General features: G+C 43.1%; 1 protein-coding gene and 1 long non-coding RNA gene across 11 annotated transcripts in view; one reads left to right on the top strand and one right to left on the bottom strand.

Annotated features, from left to right (window-relative positions):
- The window catches only part of LOC117369402, an 81,072-nt gene extending 66,441 nt beyond the window's left edge, over positions 1-14,631 (bottom strand). For both annotated transcript variants that reach the window (XR_004541137.1, XR_004541138.1), the window contains exon 1: positions 14,585-14,631. This is a non-coding gene — a long non-coding RNA (uncharacterized LOC117369402). The remainder of the gene's footprint in view (positions 1-14,584) is intronic.
- Positions 14,620-20,354, top strand: part of CAPN15 (calpain 15) — a 274,954-nt gene continuing 269,219 nt past the window's right edge. For all 9 annotated transcript variants that reach the window (XM_033963916.1, XM_033963911.1, XM_033963908.1 and 6 more), the window contains exon 1: positions 14,620-14,772. The gene's annotated coding sequence lies outside the window, so the exon portion shown is untranslated. The remainder of the gene's footprint in view (positions 14,773-20,354) is intronic.

Genomic DNA, 20,354 nt, shown 5'->3' with positions numbered 1-20,354 from the left:
ACCGCGAGGCTACTCTCCTCCTACCTGCACTGCCTGCAGCACAGAGCCAAACGGAAGTCTTCACGACGTCAGCGCTGACGTCGGAAGGAGGGAGGGCTTTGTTTAAGCCCTCCCTCCCCTCCGACGTCAGCGCTGACGTCGGGAAGACTTCCGTTCGGCTCTGTGCTGCAAGCAGAGAAGGTAGGGAGAAGAGCCGCGCGACTGAGTACATCCAGCCCCGCAGGAACCCCGCGACCCTCGGAGGCGTCCCCACGGGATCCCCGCGACCCTAGGGGGCGTCCCCACGGGATCCCCGCGACCCTAGGGGCATCCCCACGGGATCCCTGTGACCCAAAGGGGGAACCCGCGGGTCCCGCGGGATTCCCGTCGTCCCCGTTCCCGTGCAGCTCTCTAGTTCTTTCTCTCTCTCTCTCCTTAGATGCTGGCATGCTGGCTGTCTGTGTTTTTTCTATGTGTCTCACTGGCCCCCTGTCTGTTTGTCTTTCTTTATGTCTGTCTCTCTCCCTTGCCCCCTGTCTTTCTTTCTGTATGTCTCTCTGTCTTTCTCCCTGGCCCCTGCCTACCTGTATTTATCTGTTGTGCCATGACTGATTGTGTCTCTGTGGCCCCCTTCTGTCTCCCCACCCCCTCCCCAGAGCAAATTAGTGGTTGGTTTTTAGAATCTGGGGCTCCTAGGTCATGTATTCCTCCCTCCCAGGTGTTCTTCCAAAAGAAGCGTAGAGTGATAGTCATTGGGGACTCCATGTTGAGGGGCACCGAGGGACCAATATGCAGACCGGATATGCAGTCGAGGGAGGTCTGCTGTCTACCTGGAGCCAGAATACGAGATGTGACCACCTGTCTTGATAGACTTCTCAGGCCCCAGGACCACTTCCCCATGCTGCTCATCCACGTCGGGACGAACGACACTGCCAAGAACAACCTGGAGGACATAGCTAGAGATTTCGGAGCTCTGGGAAGGAGGCTGAAGCAGACAGGAGCACAGGTAGTATTCTCTTCAATTCTTCCTGTTAGGAGCAGAGGAATGGACAGGGACGAACGTATCCTGAAGACGAATGAGTGGCTACAACGATGGTGCCTGGAAATGAACTTCGGATTCCTGAATCACGGAGAGGCACTACAGGGACCAGACGGACTCCACCTGACCAACAGAGGTAAGAATGTCTTCGGACGCAGACTAGCCCACCTACTTCGAAGGGCTTTAAACTAGGTAAGTCATGGGTGGGTACCCACTTTTACACCAGAGCAGTAAGTAACAATCCTGATGGGGCAAACCAAAACTCCACTTCTAAGTCTGAGGTAAGTACCCTTATTGCAAAAGAATTGCTAGGTGACACTTTAATTCAAATGGGTAGCTCACTACAGGAACTTAATAAACAGAAAGAGTGGAGAGCTATGTATGTTAACGCACACAGCCTAGGGAATAAATTTCTAGAACTAGAAACAGAAATAGTTAATGCAGACCTAGACGTAGTAGCAATATCCGAAACATGGTTCAAAGACTCTCATGGGTGGGATATAACTATACCAGGATACAACCTGCTTCGACAAGACAGAGAGGGTAAGTTAGGAGGAGGGGTAGCATTTTATATCAAAGAGAACATCAAGACAACCAGGATCACAGAAGTCAAGTATACTGGGGAATCCATCTGGGTAAACCTGGCCAGAGGTGGAGAAAAATGCCTGTACCTTGGTGTGGTATACAGACCTCCAAGACAATCGGAGGACAAGGATGCAGAATTAATTGAAGACATTGAGAATATCACCTTACGGGGGGACGTTGTTCTGTTAGGAGACTTCAACATGCCTGATGAAGACTGGAACACACTCTCAGCGACAACTTATGATAGCAGGAGGATATTAACGTCCATGAAGGGAGTACGGCTCAAACAAATAGTACTAGAACCCACTAGGGCCCAGGCCATCCTGGACCTGGTACTTATGAACGGGGAAAGCGTCTCGGGGGTCTCAGTGGGAGAAACGCTAGCCACCAGTGACCATAACATGGTATGGTTTAACCTTAAGAAAGGCTTCCCTAGGTCACAAACAAAAACAAGGGTACTCAATTTCCGGGGCACCGACTTCGCACGCATGGGAAATTTCGTCCATCAGACGCTCCAGGTTCAAGAAGTAACTGATAATGTGGAAGCTATGTGGTCAACCTTGAAATCGACCCTTCATGAGGCAACTAAACGCTACATTAAATCGGTAACCAAACAACAAAGAAAAAAGAAACCCCACTGATGAGGTCTCGTACCTCGTCAAAGAGAAGAAAAAAGCATTTCTCTCATACAAACGCACGGGGGAAAAAGAAGCAAACATTGAATACAGGACAAAGTCTGCAGCGGTCAAAACAGCAGTCAGGGAGGCCAAACTTCAAATGGAAGAAACTCTAGCAAAGAACATTATCCTTCTTCAGATACATTAGCGACAGGAAAAAGAACGCAAACGGGATAGTACGCCTTAGAACGCCAGAAGGGAACTATGTGGAAACAGATTCCGATAAGGCCAAACTACTAAATGATTACTTCTGTTCAGTCTTTACATGCGAGGCACCAGGGCACGGGCCACGTCTGGAAGCAAAGCAAAGCATGGAAGACCCATTTCAGAATTTTGAGTTCACACCAGCTGATGTTTACAGAGAACTGTCAAGACTCAAGGTGAACAAAGCCATGGGACCAGACAATTTGCACCCAAGAGTGCTCAGAGAGCTATGCGATGTTCTGGCAAAACCGTTAGCCATGCTCTTCAATCTCTCCCTAAGTACGGGGAGAGTCCCCCTGGACTGGAAACAGCCAACGTTGTTCCTCTGCACAAAAAGGGTTGCAGAGCAGAGGCTGCGAATTACAGACCAGTAAGTCTCACATCAATAGTGTGTAAACTCATGGAAACTTTACTTAAAGGTAAATTGGACACGATATTGGATGAGGGAAATCTGAGGGACCCCTGTCAACATGGATTCACTAGGGGCAGGTCATGCCAATCCAATCTTATCAGCTTCTTTGACTGGGTGACAGGAAAGTTAGACTCGGGAGAGTCTCTGGACGTGGTGTACTTGGATTTCAGTAAAGCTTTTGACAGTGTCCCGCACCGTAGACTATTAAACAAGATGAAATCGATGGGGTTAGGTGAGAAACTAACTGCATGGATCAATGACTGGCTGAGTGGAAGACTTCAGAGGGTGGTGGTCAACGGCACCCTCTCTGAGACATCGGAGGTGACTAGCGGAGTGCCGCAAGGACCAGTCCTGGGACCATCTCTTTTCAACATATTCATAAGGGACTTGACCTGGGGGCTTCAGGGTAAAGTAGCACTGTTCGCCGACGCCGCCAAACTGTGTAATATAGTAAGTGAAAGCAGTCTCAAGGGTAGTATGACGCAGGATCTGATCATGTTGGAAAACTGGTCCTCAACATGGCAGCTGGGCTTCAACGCTAAGAAGTGTAAGGTCTCGGCAGCAGAAATACATGCAGAACATACACCTTGAATGGAGAAGCACTAGCTAGGACTTCAGAAGAACGGGACTTGGGAGTAATCATCAATGCAGACATGAAGGCTGCCAAACAAGTAGAGAAGGCCTCATCCAAGGCAAGGCAAATGATGGGATGTATCAAGAGAAGCTTCGTCAGCCGCAAGCCTGAAGTCATAATGCCACTTTACAGAACCATGGTGAGACCTCATCTGGAGTACTGTGTGCAATTCTGGAGGGTACATTACCGTAAAGATGTGCTTCGAGCCGAGTCGGTCCAGCGGATGGCCACTAGAATGGTCTCCGGACTCAAGGGTTTCTCATACGAAGAAAGACTGGGCAAATTGCAGCTCTATACTCTAGAGGAGCGCAGGGAAAGGGGTGACATGATTGAGACATTTAAATACGTCACAGGACGTGTCGAGGTGGAAGACGACATCTTCTTTCCCAAAGGACCCTCGGTCACAAGGGGGCACCCGCTCAAACTCAGAGGAGGGAAATTTAATGGTGACACCAGGAAGTACTTCTTCACAGAAAGGGTGGTGGATCACTGGAACAAACTTCCGGTGCAGGTGATCAAGGCCACCAGCGTGCTCGACTTTAAGAATAAATGGGACATCCACGTGGGATCCCTACGAGGGTCGAGCTAAGGAACTAAGTCATCAGCACTCAGACTTAATGGGGTGGGTCAGTAGAGTGGGCAGACTTGATGGGCAGTATGCCCTTTTCTGCCGTCATCTTTCTATGTTTCTATGTTTCTTGGTTAGGGTTTTTTTTTAAAACACATGTTGAATCCTGCGACGTGTAAAAATACCTCAGCCGCTGAAGAGATGTAAAAAGCACGCACCTGTTGTCCGCAAATCGGGCAAAAAATAATTGGCCCCATACTGCCTCCCTGCTCGCGCAGACCTCCATCAAAGAAAAACAGCACTACCGGCCAAAGTTTATTTTAGTTTAAAGCCGCTGCGGTGGCTCCTTGCACTATTGCTGCCTGCGTCGGAAGCCTTCTCCGACGCTGGTGTGGCTCATGAGAGGAGCCGCCGCAGCGGCTTTAAACTAAAATAAACTTCGGCCGGTAGTGCTGTTTTTATTCGATGGAGGTCTGCGCGAGCAGGGAGGCGGTGTGGGGCCATTTATTTTTAATTTTGAAGGCGTCGCGAGCTGGAGCAAGTCACTCTCTGCAGACCGTCCTGGTCCGGCGACTGCCCTCCGCCGACAGCCGCCTTGCCTCAAAGTCCTCCTCTTGGCAGCCGACACTCTGCAAGTCCTGCTGTAGCGCATGCAGACATGAAGCCACGCCATCTTCCTGTCTGGCCAATCTGTGGCTGTAGCTGGAGCCTTCGTTCCATGATCTGACCGCTGGGTGGCAGCAGAGATATGAATTTGGGCTCAGGTCACTGAGGCTTCCTGCTGTCCTTCCCCTAAATCCCGACTCCTCACGCCTAGGGCAGAAGTCCCTGTTCAAAATTATGGCACTGAATGTGGCTTACAGAGTATGAAATTATGGGAGCCAGAGCCAGCAAGACCGCACATCACCTTGCGGTCTGCGAGAGAGACTTGAGAGAGGAGCCACTGCTGCCGCTGTGAACTTTTTGCCAGTAACGTGTAAGGGAGCCGGGTGAACGTACAAATAACCTGTGAAGGGAAACGGAGCCAGAGCCAGCAAGACCGCACATCACCTTAGCCACGGACCTACGGATCACGCAGATCTGAGTGCGCATGCGCGGCTAGTGTTTTATTATATAGGATTTGCCTTATACAAAGTGAAATACAAATCAACAAATATAGTCATTATAGATGTAAAACCATACAGAAATACAATATAAACATATAAAAGCATAACGATAAATAGCAATTAAACCTCAATGTTCATAGCATGTATTCTCATAGCCACAAGTGTAGTCCCTCATTCTTCAACCATATTTCATTTTGCAAAACAGTTGGCATTTTAGCATTCTTTTAAATGTTTTCAAATTCCCCTGTCGCCATATATATTGTGGAAGCCTGATCTATTCTTCTGCACCAACACAGGAGAACACACCCGCCCTTGTTGTTTGCAATTTTGACTCCTTTCTCATTGGGACCTTCAAATTCCAGTGGTCAGAGGAACGCAACTTAGGGAGAGCAATATAATATGATAGACAGTCAATTAAGTATTTGGGGGCAAACCCATGCAGATTTTGATAGACTACCAACAGCAGCTTATACCTGACTTGGAATTCCATCTTAAGCCAATATAGCTTGATGTAATAATCGGTAACATGTTTGTTTCTTGTTAGTCTAAACATCTATCTGATTGACGACATACTCATGGCTTACCTCTAAAAAACTGTCGCAATTAGAGGTAATATAAATGCGCTGTCACACAAATATATGCACACTTTCATAGGTATTCTAGAGAAAAACAGGGGTCTCAAGTGCTCACAGCCAGAAGCCTGAGATATACTTCAAAGCTAATGACTGATACAGTGAGCTATCATCGGTCCCGTTTATGTTCTCTTTACCAATGATTAGTGGATATTTGTTTCTATTTTATTGTATTTACATTCTTTTTTATTTTTTATCCTTTTCAATATGTATTAATCAGTTCTTTTGCCATTCTATTCAAAATTACTTAGCTTTTCTCTCCCTCTCATTAGCTACGGAAGATCTCCGTTTCGCTCCCATATATTGACAAGGGGCTTCGTCAGGAAAGCGCCAAAGGCCACTGCAGAAAAAGCAAAACAACTTTTATCTTAATTTATGTTCCATTAAAAGGTTAGACACAATGCTAACATCATCGCGTATAGTTATAACTACTTGTGTATAACAAGGCTACAAGGCATGACTCATGGGGACTTTATCAAATCTTAAAGTATTCTCTGTATTATTTATATTACTATTTAATTTTTATTTTGTTTTGTTTTCTATTTTATTTCATTATATTTTGTTTTAATAAACCACCAGAAACCTTCTTCCTGTAAACCGTGCCGAGCTCCGCATTCGTGGAGATGGTGCGGTATATAAACCCAAGGTTTAGTTTAGTTTAGTTTAGAAACTAATTACTACCCTAGCTCTAATCAGAGCTACCTGGAAACAGCATGAGCGCAATCGGTGGACACGATTTATTACAAATACAAATTGTCCAAACGTACCTCTTAGTATCCCCAGCGCAGTAAAGATGTGGAATCTGTTTCCTATCCCACAACGTGAAGAGCGGAGAATGAACTAAACACTGAGAATCCAGACTTTTAAATCCGGGGAAAGCGTCTGACATCACATCCGGCGAACACCTAGCCGGGATCGGACCAACCCATCCCCCACACCTACTCGTGACATCATTTTGTTCGCAATACTAAACATGAATTTTCCCGAAGCTGCATTCGTACGAAGCAACTTCATGTAAATGCTGTATAGGAATATGCGGGCTTATATAAAGTTATATATCCAACTCGATGTAAACCGACCAATTTTTCAACTTAAAAGAAGGTCTGCCAATTGATAGCCGCATTTAAACCTTGGGGTTGTAGGCTACCCAAGCAATCAATCCACCTCTGTTCAGTTTGTAACAACTTTTTTCCTCTATCCCCTCCCCTTACCGATACCTTGACTTTGTCAATTATCATGCATTTTAGTTGATCAAACCCATGGTTATGTTGCATGCAGTGTGATACTAGTGGAGCTTCTTTTCTGCAGTGGTTCAAACAGGATTTATGCTCCATCATTCGAATGTTAAATTGTCTAATAGTTTTACCTACATAAATTTTTTGGCATGGACACTTGATGACGTATACTACGTTATCTGATCTACATGTAGTGATATAACGTAATTTATACTGTCTATGATTTACCGGGTTTTCAAACACATTCCCCTGGAAGGTCAAAGGGCAGATTTGACATCTACCACATTTTGAATGGAAACCCTGGCAGTTTAATTAAAAATTAAATAGTAATATAAATAATACAGAGAATACTTTAAGATACGATAAAGTCCCCATGAGTCATGCCTTGTAGCCTTGTTATACACAAGTAGTTATAACTATACGCGATGATGTTAGCATTGTGTCTAACCTTTTAATGGAACATAAATTAAGATAAAAGTTGTTTTGCTTTTTCTGCAGTGGCCTTTGGCGCTTTCCTGACGAAGCCCCTTGTCAATATATGGGAGCGAAACGGAGATCTTCCGTAGCTAATGAGAGGGAGAGAAAAGCTAAGTAATTTTGAATAGAATGGCAAAAGAACTGATTAATACATATTGAAAAGGATAAAAAATAAAAAAGAATGTAAATACAATAAAATAGAAACAAATATCCACTAATCATTGGTAAAGAGAACATAAACGGGACCGATGATAGCTCACTGTATCAGTCATTAGCTTTGAAGTATATCTCAGACTTCTGGCTGTGAGCACTTGAGACCCCTGTTTTTCTCTAGAATACCTATGAAAGTGTGCATATATTTGTGTGACAGCGCATTTATATAAGTCTTCAGTGTGATTCACAACATTAACTAAAGTGGAATTAGAGGTAAGCCATGAGGATGTCCTCAAACAGATAGATAGATTGAAGAGTGACAAATCACCAGGCCCGGACGAAATCCACCCAAGGGTACTAAAAGAACTAAGAAACGAGATAGCGGAAACACTCCGACAAATTTGTAACCTATCCTTGAAATCTGGGGAGATCCCGGAGGACTGGAAAATAGCAAATATCACACCTATCTTCAAAAAGGGATTGAGGGGTGACCCGGGGAACTACAGGCCGGTAAGCTTGACTTCAGTTCCGGGCAAGATGGTAGATGCACTGATAAAAGACAGCATCTGTGAGCACATAGAAAAAAATGGACAATTGAAAGCGAGCCAGCATGGCTTCTGCAAGGGAAGATCGAACCAAACGAACTTACTGCACTTCTTTGAAGGGATAAACAGCCAGATGGACAAAGGGGAACCCATAGACATTATTTATCTCGACTTCCAAAAAGCCTTTTACAAGGTACCTCATGAGCGACTACTTAGGAAGCTGTGGAACCACGGGATGGAAGGGGACGTATACAGGTGGATTAAACACTGGTTGGCAGGCAGAAAGCAAAGGGTTGGTATGAAGGGCCACTACTCGGACTGGAGGAGGGTCACGAGTGGTGTTCCGCAGGGATCGGTGCTCGGACCGCTGCTGTTCAATGTATTTATAAATGACCTAGAAACAGGGACAAAGTGTGAAGTTATAAAATTAGCAGATGACACCAAACTCTGTAGCAGGGTTAGAACCGTGGAAGATTGTGAAGACCGACAAAGGGACCTAAACAAACTGGAAGAGTGGGCAAATAAATGGCAATTGAACTTCAATATAGAGAAATGCAAGATCATGCATATAGGGAAAAAGAACCCGATGTTCAGCTACAAAATGGGGGGATCAGTGCTAGGGGAAAGTACCCTTGAAAAAGACTTGGGTGTGCTGGTAGACACAACAATGAAATCAACGGCACAATGTGCAACAGCCTCAAAGAAAGCAAACCGAATGTTGGGTATTATTAAGAAGGGTATTACAACAAGGACGAAGGAAGTTATCATGCCGCTGTATCGCGCGATGGTGCGCCCGCATCTGGAATACTGTGTCCAATATTGGTCACCGTACCTCAAGAAAGACATGGCGATACTTGAGATGGGTTCAGAGAATAGCGACGAAAATGATAAAAGGTATGGAAAGTCTTTCATACGCAGACAGGTTAGAAAGGCTGGGGCTCTTCTCCCTGGAAAAGCGGAGACTCAGAGGAGACATGATAGAGACCTTCAAGATCATGAAGGGCATAGAGAAGGTAGAAAGGGACAGATTCTTTAGCCTAATGGGAACCACTAGAACAAGGGGGCACTAAGAGAAATTGAAAGGGGACAGGTTTAGAACCAATGCTAGGAAATTATTTTTCACTCAGAGGGTGGTGGACACCTGGAATGCGCTTCCGGAGGTTGTGATAGGACAAAGTACACTACCGGGTTTCAAAGAAGGATTGGATAAATTCCTGAAGGATACAGGGATTGAGGGATATAGACAGAGGTAGAGATAGGTTATGATAGGGTATAGATAGAAGGACAAGGGGGATTAAATTATTTAGACAAGGGTCACTTTACAGGTCATGGACCTGATGGGCCGCCGTGGGAGCGGACTGCTGGGCGCGATGGACCTCTGGTCTGACCCAGCGGAGGCAACTTCTTATGTTCTTATAACAGAATTTTGCACCATCTGCAATGCATGGAGAACACTGGAAGGCAAGCCAAACAGACCAATATTACAATAGGCAAGGCTAGACATCACAATTGACTGAAGGACATGTTTATATTGGCCCATGAAAGGTAAACAGACAAATTACGCAGTACTCACGCTTGAAGTATGTCTTCCTCATTACCGCAGACATATGTTGTCTGAACAATAACTGAGGATCGAAAATCATCCCCAGATGGCATATTTCAGAGGACACTTCAACTACCGAGTCTAACAGCATGACTGAAGATGGCAAATTCCGCTGAGGATCTTTGGAGAGGAACATATGAATAGAACCACTCTAGCAGACGTAATCTTTGCATGCTGGAGTTCTCAAGATCTTCCCTCATTTCACCACTAGATATGTTAAGAAGATATCAGTAGGTTCTTAAAGTCCCCACAGAGAATATTCCATCTATAGTTCAGGGGTATTATATATCTTCTACTGATTATCAAGGACAGTTTGATGTTTATTAATTTTTTGGAAGTCTAGACTTGAGGTTCTCTCTAGGTAGACACTTCTGGTTGCATTTGCCTTGAGGAAAATAGGAACTGGGCTCTAAAGATCTGTATATTTGAGCAATGTTGAAAAATGTTTTTAAGGGCTGTCTGAGAGCTCTGGAATGTCTTGTACAGTAGAGTGAACAGAGCCAATGCAAGGAAAGAAGAGGAGAAGTTCTTCTCATGATATATGCTGAAAAGAAAAAGAGGAACCAGCTAAGAAGTCACTGAATAGTGAATGGGAGATGGAAATCATTAAATGCTCCCGTGTAAGAAGTAAGATTCAAAAGTTTAAAGAGAGGAATATGCGATTTCATGCACAGAATCTGACTACAGGCTGTACTGAGATAAAGCATTAGAGTATAGAGCTCAGAAACCTGAATACTAATGAAGAGAAGTAGGACCATTTCCTATTCAAAGAATTGGTAGGAAAGGTGCAATGAAGAGAGTAACCATGAAAGTGGATACAATTGGAAGAGGAGTACATAAAGGAAGAAATATACTCCAATGAAAGTGAACTCCGGAGTGCAGATGGCTGGGAAAAATAGTTATGAGAGTTGAAAAGAATCAGACGGGAAAGACAAGCCTTTGGGATGTGAAAATATGTATTGGATGTTTGGTCCCAATACCAGGACTCCGAGTCAAATTTTAGAAATGGAATGATGCACAAGAAGTCCTAAGTGACTTGTGCATAAGTGCACGGCCTGAACTCACAACCCAAGTGTGCTGAGGCTGCAAGCCCAACCATTGCACCATACTCTCTTTTTCTGCTTGTGAGTTAGAGTTGCATCTTAAGTGGTTGCTTAGAAGCAAGAGAGGAGGTCAAGTCCACCAAAGAATGGAGGTGGCTGTGGAGAAATAGAAAAGTGAGAATAATTGTACAACCATAAGGGAAATTTGTGGTTGGTGAAGAGATAATATTGTGGGTGCAGTCGACCTGGAGGAAAGCAAGTCGTTATGAGGAAGTACCCAAAAATAGAAGACAGAAATACTGGCGGTAGAACATGAAGCCCACTAGCCCAGCCGGAAAAAAGTGAAACATGTAAAGAAAAGTATTTTGTTTGTAGAAATACAAAACAGTATAATCCAACATAGCAGCCATTGGAGCTTTGAAAAAGAAGTGCACAGTAATTACTGAATGAATGACAGGTTGTAAGTATGAAGGAGGACATACATATGGTAGGAGACTTGGCCAGAGGCACTAGGAGCTGCAGGGGGTAAAAACCCCACAACCCTAGAGGGCCAAGGAAGGTGTACCAACTACTGGGTCACTCCTATGTTTCCAGAGAATCTTGACTGGTATTAAGGAACTAAAAGGTGCCATTGTAGAGCATCTTTTTCTTCCTTTTTTTTTTTGACTACACCAAAAATGGGAAATGCTGGCTAAACTTGATATTAGTGAGATAGATAGATAGATGTGAAACTTGTAATAGAGAAACGTCTCAACTTGAAGTAATGGAGTAGCCATTTTGGATAGGAACACAGATCATAAATGAAGAAACTGTGAATAGAGCCTTATGACATGCTCCAAAATAGGAGGTGCATGTAACTACAAATGGATAGACAGAGGTTTGTAAAAAGTGTAGAAATTATGAAGCTGGACCATATATGAATACAAGTGAGGCCTGTAAAGACATAAGCAGCATAGGTCAAGTGAAAAGACGGCTGAAAAGCTATTGACTGCTGGGGACAAAGGATTAAAAAACGCCCACAGGCCCCAAAGGTGAAAATAAAGAAATTTAATAAAAAAATTTAAAAAATTTAAAAGAAAAACTAACAAGAAAGATGAAACTACTGAAAATACGAAGCAGGAAGGCAAACTCAACTAGAGAATGGAGAATGAAAAACTATTGACCTTGCGAGCTGGCATCAGGCGGAAAGGCACTCGTGAGAATATGCTGCCTGCTTGTCCTAAGATAAATAATGCTTTGAGATCAAGAAAAGGATTTTAAATTGTGCTCTGAACTCAATGGGCAGCCAGTGATTCTTTTTCAGCAACGGAAAAATGTAAGACGATTTGCAGGCATGACAAAGCAGTTGGATAACAAAGAAAAATGGGGAGACCCAATGATCCACAGTGAAAACAATCCACCGATTAAAACAAATGTTCTGGAGATAATTTATTAAACACTGACATATAAAACCATGAAAATTTAATTAAAAAGTACAATGATAAAAAATACTGTGATAAAAATTCAACCGGACCCTAGCATTTTTTTTGCTACTTCAGCTTGTCTGCGGTGTTCTTTGCTCACATGTTTAAAGACAATAGACTGATTTCAGTCCAATTCTTTATATGCGAGGTTGCAAACCATTGGACCCCTGAGGAAGGCATGTTCGCTGAAACACGGACCGTGTAGGGTCCGGTTGGATTTTTATCACAGTATTTTTTATCATTGTACTTTTTAAATTGAATTTTCATGGTTTTATATGTCAGTGTTTAATAAATTATCTCCAGAACATCTATATCCACAGTTTTTGTTTTTATCGGTGGATTAAAACAGTTGGATAGCCATGTTTTGCAATAGTTATAATTTTTAATAGCTGTTTTTTGAGACCTGGAATATATAATATTACAATAATCAAGACACTGTGAGTAAAGCCAAAAGAAAAGAATGGAAGGTACAGAATGTAATTGCCATAGGATTAAAAAACATTTGTCTTATAAAGAGCAGATATTCGTACTTGGGGGAAAGAAAGTTTTGAATGTAAAATATTTCCAAGACAATGGAAATCATTTATTGGTAAGATATTGCTTCCAAAAAGATGAAGAATACTAGTGTGATGTGGAAAGTGGTCAGAATGCCACTGTCTTATCTACATTCAAGACCAATCAATGATCACACAGCCAACACACAACAGACTCCTCTGAAGGAAGGAAAACCAGTCCATACTGGTTCCCAGAAGCATTCAACGTGAACAGAAGGGAAACCACAAATAATTACTTACAATAATATAGGGTACTATCCTCAGCCCATCAGGGCCCAACCAGACTGAATAAAACAGTGCTCCAGCTATTTGCATCTAGTAGTAGGCCAAACATCCCTAGGGTCTATGTGGATATACCACCCCATTCCAGCAGAAAAACCTAGTAGCTAACTGGTTTTCTGCATCACAGAAGGCTGCCGCAGCAGATGAGCCTTTCTTTGCCCTTTTTTTTTTTTTAAACTATGAGGAGGGTGAAGGCAGAAGCAGGATTGAAGTGATAGAAAAAGGGGGGAGGGGGAGGACCAGGTATATCCCTAAAAGAGGCAGCAACAGAGCCTAAATACCCTCAGGCTCAACCTCTGCTTTGACTGCTGTACATTGGCTATCAATTAGAAGGTAATATATGTTTAAGGTTTTAGTACTACTAGTTTTCAAAGTGTTTCATGGAAAGATTTCCGATTATATTTCTGAGAAGTTGCCAGTTTATATTCCATCACATTATTTACGCTCAAAGAAAGAGGTGTTTGTGTGTGCCTCCAGCTAGACTTTTGCTCAGAATTTAGAATGAACCTTAGAATATTATTCAAACACAGGTTGAACCAAATCAGTGAAGAAATTAGTTTGAATTACTACCACTTTATCATGGATTGTGGTTTGCTCTTCTCATGGTTATGCCACACACACACCCCCCCCCCAATTTTTTTTTTTTTTTTTTAACAGAGTACACAATGCAGAGCTGGTGTTAGGCATTCAGCAGACCAGGGCAAAAACTGAGGAGGGGTGCCCCATCGCTGGCCTTCAGCCTATGCCTCCTTTAGCTAGAGGCTCTTTGTGGTATAGAATCCCAGGGGCAATTGCTCTGTTTGCCACCCATATTAGATCACAATATTAATACATCTCTGCACTCAGAGCCAGCAAATCCTTTTTACAAGTGCATCTACACATGCATATATAGCCACCTATTTTAAAGCCATTGCCACAAGTAGAACAGAGCTGTCATACAAAATACTTTATTTAAAGTGATAAAAATCACGAAAACAGGAATATTAAGGAAGCTACATGGCGTTGAAAAGACTTGCAGTTACAGAGTCAAGGACAGCGAGTGTGGGAACTACAGCACGTGTGCAAGTCCATAAACGTGGAGTACTTTGCACGAGTTTAGGAGACGTCCGGAGGCTCGCGCTGTTGCCCTTTAGCGGGACATACGCGAGGGATACGGTGAACCGCAGCTCTCCTTCTGGATTTCCAAGCACGGGTTCTGCACCCTTCCATCAGGCTGCCCTGGAGAACCCCAGCGCAGGGACGTCAACGAGCTCGAAGCCGTCTGGAGATATCAACCAATCGCGCCACCCCCACCCCGGTTTGTATCGGCCCATAACCCCAATCCCCACTTTCCAAACTTGTCACTCAGGTCTCCAGCAGGCACAGCAAATAATACAGCTAGACTGCAACATACCTCTCAGCCTTCCCTCTCTACTGTCCCGCCCCCGCTGACGTTCCTTCCAGTGCGTCCCGCCTTGCCGGAAATAGGATGTGACGTCGGAGGGGGGGGCGGGGAACTGGAGAAGGAAGGCTGTGGGGCTGGTTGTAGGCAACCTGTATGAATCGCTGTCGCCGTCGGAGACCTGAAAGACAAGTTTGAAGGTAGGACGGTGGGGTGTAGGGGAGCTATAGAATGAGAGAGAGACCCGGGTAGGGAAGTGGAGGGAGAGATACCGGACCACGGTCGAGGAGGAGAAGGGGAGACATGGTGGACCGGGAAGGGGGTCTCGGTCCTTGAAGCGGGGTGTTCGCTGTGCGAGGGCAGTCAAATGCTTGTGACTCGGTATCTTTGGAGTTGGGTCTGAGCTGTTGCTCTTGCTGTGTGTGACTGGACCTGTAAAGGCTGTCATGAAAAGTTTAGGTTCAGTTGAATCTAGATCCGTTTTCTTTTAGGCAAAGCTTGCTTTCTTTGCTTCCTTTTTCCGTTATTTTGTACTTGAAAGTCTTACCAGTCTGGTGCCCCACACCAGATAGATTAACCACCTAATATGGAGCCGCAGGCTGGCAGCCATGGAGGAGCCTGGTGCACCTGTGGGTGAAACACTTGATTAGGAATGGCAATAATTTGTTGATGACTTGCTAAGCTCGTTTTTTTTTTTTTGTTTTTTTTTAAAGACCATTTGCCTATCGTTTGCAGTGCACAAGTTGATTAATTTTTCACTTTTAAAATATGTAAGGATATAGTAAATGTGTGCAGATATGTTTGAAAAAGCTTATTCTTGTCTGATAGCTTTTGAATCAATTTAATTTCACAATTGTGGGGTTTTGCCCATTGAACAACACAGTACCTCCTTATCACCCTGTTCAGGCTTGCATCTGGGAAGAGAAACACTCGCTTTGTTTTACAGGCTTGGTACAGAATGGGGTCAAATTTGACAATTGTGGAAATAATGCGTTGTGTGTGAGGAGAGAGTTTTAAGTAGTTTGGGTATTCGTTTTTATCATGAAGGTATTCTGATGTTCAGTGAGTTGGATGATATGATGAACCAACTCTAGTTGAATAGTGCTGGGAAATGAAGAACCCTGTTAACTCAAGATGTTAGCATCGCAGGACTCTTCCACTCACTATCCTATAAAAGTACATTTGTACTTCTGTGGCACATATACTGTGCCCTCTTGGGATATGAGTGGAATGCAGGCTCCTTGTTTAACTTCTGACCATGTTACTGAAACTGGTAAAATACTGCTTGTATTTTTTATATTGTCAGTTATGTGCACAGAACTTCGCTTCTATGTCTTATTAGATACAAACCCCTGTAAAACTGGTAGTAATTTTCATTCATGAGTGACTTAAGCTATATTTAATTTTGTGAACTAGATGTGAAAATTTCAAATATAATGAGCTTATTCTATCACTGAAAAATAGTAACTAAACAAAAGCCTTCCATAAAGGTTCTTTAAATACTCTAAACTCAGGAAAAGGAAAGTAATTACAGATCTGTATATTCTATTTACAATTCTGTGGAGATACCAGCAAGGAGCATGAACAATTTAGGGGAGGGAGAAGGAGGAGGATGGTTCCCCACCTTTTCATGATGTACTTCTGTACTCCCTTGTAGCTGGTTTATCATTTCCTGTGAATGGATTAATTGAAGTATGTGGCCTGAACAGCATGGAAATCATTATTCAGGGCAAAGAAGAGAAATCCTTCCTAGGATTCTTAAAAAAAAAAAAATCTGCAATTGCATCCATGGCTTTATTTTCTTTATTCAGTATTTAAGAGGATGATGACACCTGTACAGTACAATCTCTAATATAGGTTAGCTAACTGTATGATGCTAGCGCACATTTCAAACCTAAGAATGGATAAATGAATTTAATGTTATTTCGCAGGTTGACTTCTATACTTCAGTGATACCTGCTGTGGTTAGGGAGAGAGAATTTTAGGAATCTGATAATTTCCACTGTGTTGTGAGAGTGAAAATTAAGCTGTCTGAGCTTTAGAAAATTCCTTATGGATTCTTCTCCATAAATCCCCTAAGGAGGGATGCAGTAATTGTAAGAGCCTTTTTAGCAAGGAGCAGACTTTTTTGGCATTTTAATGTTCTTTTATCAATAAGGCAAGTGTCATTCTGTTTCATCACTTCAGAATTCAGAGTAAAAGGAAAGATCATACTAAGGGGCAGATGTTCAAAAGCATACTGTTTGTGTATAGCTGGTTGTAGCCAGTCTAACGTTTGAGTTAGTTCAGCCTCCAATGCACAAAAGGATTCTTGGAGGCTTTTATCAATAATGGTAGCATCCATCAAGAATCCAATGCAAATGCTTTACAAGGAGCTCATTATTATTAAAATGATTACTCCATATTATGCACAGCAAGGAATTCTCAGTTTTTACTATGCAAACTTTTATGGCAGGTCTGAGCTTTCATAGTCTTACTTTCATGTCAGTGCCTGAGCACTGATTGACTAAGGAACTGACAGGAAAGTAAGGAAGAGAGCTCAGAACTGCAAAAAATCGCTGGAGGTCCAATGGACCCCCTCCTGACCCCCCACCCCGCTGGAAAAATATTCTTGTGGTCTAGTGGACGTGTCCCCTCCAGTGCATCCCAGGGTGCACCAGGCAAGAGCAGGACACTGCCTTTTGAAGAAGCAGACCCTAAGGCAGGAGGGAGTAGGCATCCCTCCTGCTGCTCTTCAGACAAAAGGTACTGGGGAGGTCTGGGAAGGGTCCCAGCCCACATGGCTAGGTGGGGGTAGGGTTGTTGGGCGGAGGGGGGGGGGCAGCCCGGCCATTAGACCACCAGTTTTTTGTTTGTTTTTTTAGGGAGGGCTCAGTGGGAGAGGGATCCAGTCATTCACTGGACCACCAGGGCTATTTTTTTTGAGGGTGCTCTGGCTGTGGGTTCCATCATCAAGTACCGGACCATCAAGTATTTGATGCATATAATTTGCATACTGTTAGGATTGAACATCTTTCGCTGAAATTAGATTGGTGTTTCTCCATTGTTGTAGGTCTTCAGCGCCAGAGTTTTGTGCATCTGCCCCTGTGAGTATTCTGAAGCCTAAGGGTTAAACACCTTGACAGTGATTCAGTACTGATAATCTAGTAACTAGTTCACACAGTTATGGGATAGAAAACAATGCCAGTGTTTGGTGTTTATAAAACCTTTTTCTGGATTGACAGTTTAGATTTAGTTTACCTGGGTGGAGTGCTGTGGCTATTGACTGCCATAAATACATGTGACACCATTCTTCTATGGTCCTAAAAAACAAGAAGGCAAATGATCTGCAAACTCCAAACTGGCAGGAGAAGAGCAGACCAAAACAAGGAGTAAGTCAAAAGATATGTGCAGAGTATGAGTTTGGTATGCTTAGCTGAAACAGGCTCTAGGAGAAAAAAATTACTGCCATCTTTATCATGATGCATTTCTCATTACAAAGCACATCACAATTGGTTGAATAAGTTATAATTCTGCAGGGTAAAAATAGCAGAAATAATATTGCTGTGTAGCCAGAGAAGGAAACATAGGGACTTTATTACTAAAGCTTAGTAACTTTTGTACTTTTTGCACATTAACAGCAAAAATTGACATATGGTAGGTGTAAAAGCCTGTGCAGTAAATGCAGGAGGCATGCCTGCATTTACTGTTCAGGGCACACAGTACATGACATTGCATTACATGCCTGGGCCAATAGTGTAGGTCCTCCATGTAATGCAGTCCTGGCACTGTCAAAATGATAGCTACCTTTGGGTGTTGTCTCCATTCTCACTTCCTCCCATTGATCCCCAATCACATGCTGCAAGGTGCATCCCCTAATTCAATCCTCCCGCATTACAGACCTATCCAATTACTCTCCTCAGCACAGCAAAATGCCTCCAGGATGGTTCTCCCAGGTCCATGATAAGTGCACTTGGAGCCCACAAGAAACATAGCTTTTTATTTTCTGGTGCCATCACTCTGGAACTTTCTTCCAGATTTTATCCAATCAGAACAATCATTTCCTCATTTTAAAGCATTGTTGAAGACTCGTTTCTTCTCTATATCTTCCAGCTAAGCTAGTTGGTGCTTGCGGGTGAGATGGCTTGGGATAGCAGACAGATAGCATAGTTTTATTTTGTAGTGCGGTGTGCATGTGTCTAAAGTGGAGGAGTGCAGATATCTGACTGAGGAGATAGCTGGCAAATGGAAATGTTAGCTTGTGTTTGAGGGAGATTGGAGGAGCATCTCTAAGGCACCTATAGTTACAGCAGCTGCGCTAAAGGATTTCTGGCAGCACAGATTCACTTACACATTTCCTTTTGACGTGCTGGTAACTGTAGTTGCAGTATTGGCAGTCATGATAGCTAGGGCATGGTTCTGACCTGTGCACTATGTGTCACAGGTAGTCACTGCTTTGCTTACCTAGGTCACACATTTCTTGCATCCCCCAGTGTTAAGCAGCTAATGTGTTGGTTGGTTGGTTATTTTTTGTCTGCACAAACTGCTTTTTTAGCACAGGAGACATTAGCATGTGTGGTAAAACCTGATTCATACAGCTTAGAAAAAGGGCTATATCATGCAGTTTATTTGAAGCATGGTTATATTGAAGGGCCAACCACTGTTCTAACTGGCATGGCAGTTTTCATGAGAAGAGAGCAGAAAGTATAATGAATGGGCAGGGAGAGCAAGAGAGTTTTACGATGATGTCAGAAAGTGAGATCACATATACAGAAGAAAGGCATGAAAGAAGAGTCTCATGAGGATACTGTGAGGGTAGGCCCTGAAAGTAAATCTGGACGAATGCAGCAGACATGAAGAAATGGAATAGTTAGGGCTAGACAGAAATAGGATCTTGTGTGCTAAGGCTCGGGAGTGCTTTGCATATACTTAAGGTGCTGCCTAAGAAAAGTGAAAACCTTCATGTGGAACCTCTGAGCTCCTAGTTGTGTGCTGCCATGAGCTGGTTTCTAGTAATGATGCTAGTTGTGTGCTTAGAGCAGAAGTGTCCAGTCTTGGCCCTTGCCAGGTTGGGTTTTCAGGATTTCCCAAATGACTCTCCCTATATCATCTTATATGAAGTGGATTTGAGTGAACTTTGAAAGGTTTTTGACAATGGTTGAACAACATTCATAAATAGAGCATATCTGGTACAAGATTGCTTTTTAATCTGGATTTATAATGATCAGTGGATGATCTAGGACTGTATCAACTTAAGTATACAAGGATTCACAGATAAATAATTTTAGTGATGTTGGGGTTTGTCAGGGTTGGGGAAAACTATAGTATCTTGGGTACATGTATTAATGAATTAATAAATGATTTTGTAATTTCATGTTACATGATATAAGAGTGAATTAATAGTAATGGTGTATTTGAAGAAATTAACTAAGTAGCTTCCTTTTGTTTATTGAAATGAATATGCATGAGATCTATTTGCATACAATGGAAGCAGTGCATACAAATAGATCTCATGCAAATTCATTTAGAAAATCCTATGTTTGAGTTTTTTTGAGCATGTGTAGTAAAAATGTGGGTGTTAGTGCCCAGAAGGCAAGGCAACCGTGAGAGCAACAGAACTGCCAGTCACACCAAGAGATAAGTATTGTTGCCATATACTTGCATAAGTTGGATACGAAAGCATTTTCAACAGTGTGACTAGGGAGTGGCGGTTTGAGACATCGATGTGGCAATGATGGTTCCGTGGTAACCCTTGTCTATCTTGTGGCATTATGATTATGTGTCTGAGCACATTGTGTGTATA

Source organism: Geotrypetes seraphini, chromosome 11 (genome assembly GCF_902459505.1).
Source record: "Geotrypetes seraphini chromosome 11, aGeoSer1.1, whole genome shotgun sequence".
Classification (NCBI taxonomy): Eukaryota; Metazoa; Chordata; class Amphibia; order Gymnophiona; family Dermophiidae; genus Geotrypetes; species Geotrypetes seraphini.
Note: the sequence above shows the minus strand (reverse complement) of the source record. Positions and strands in the feature narration are given on the sequence as shown.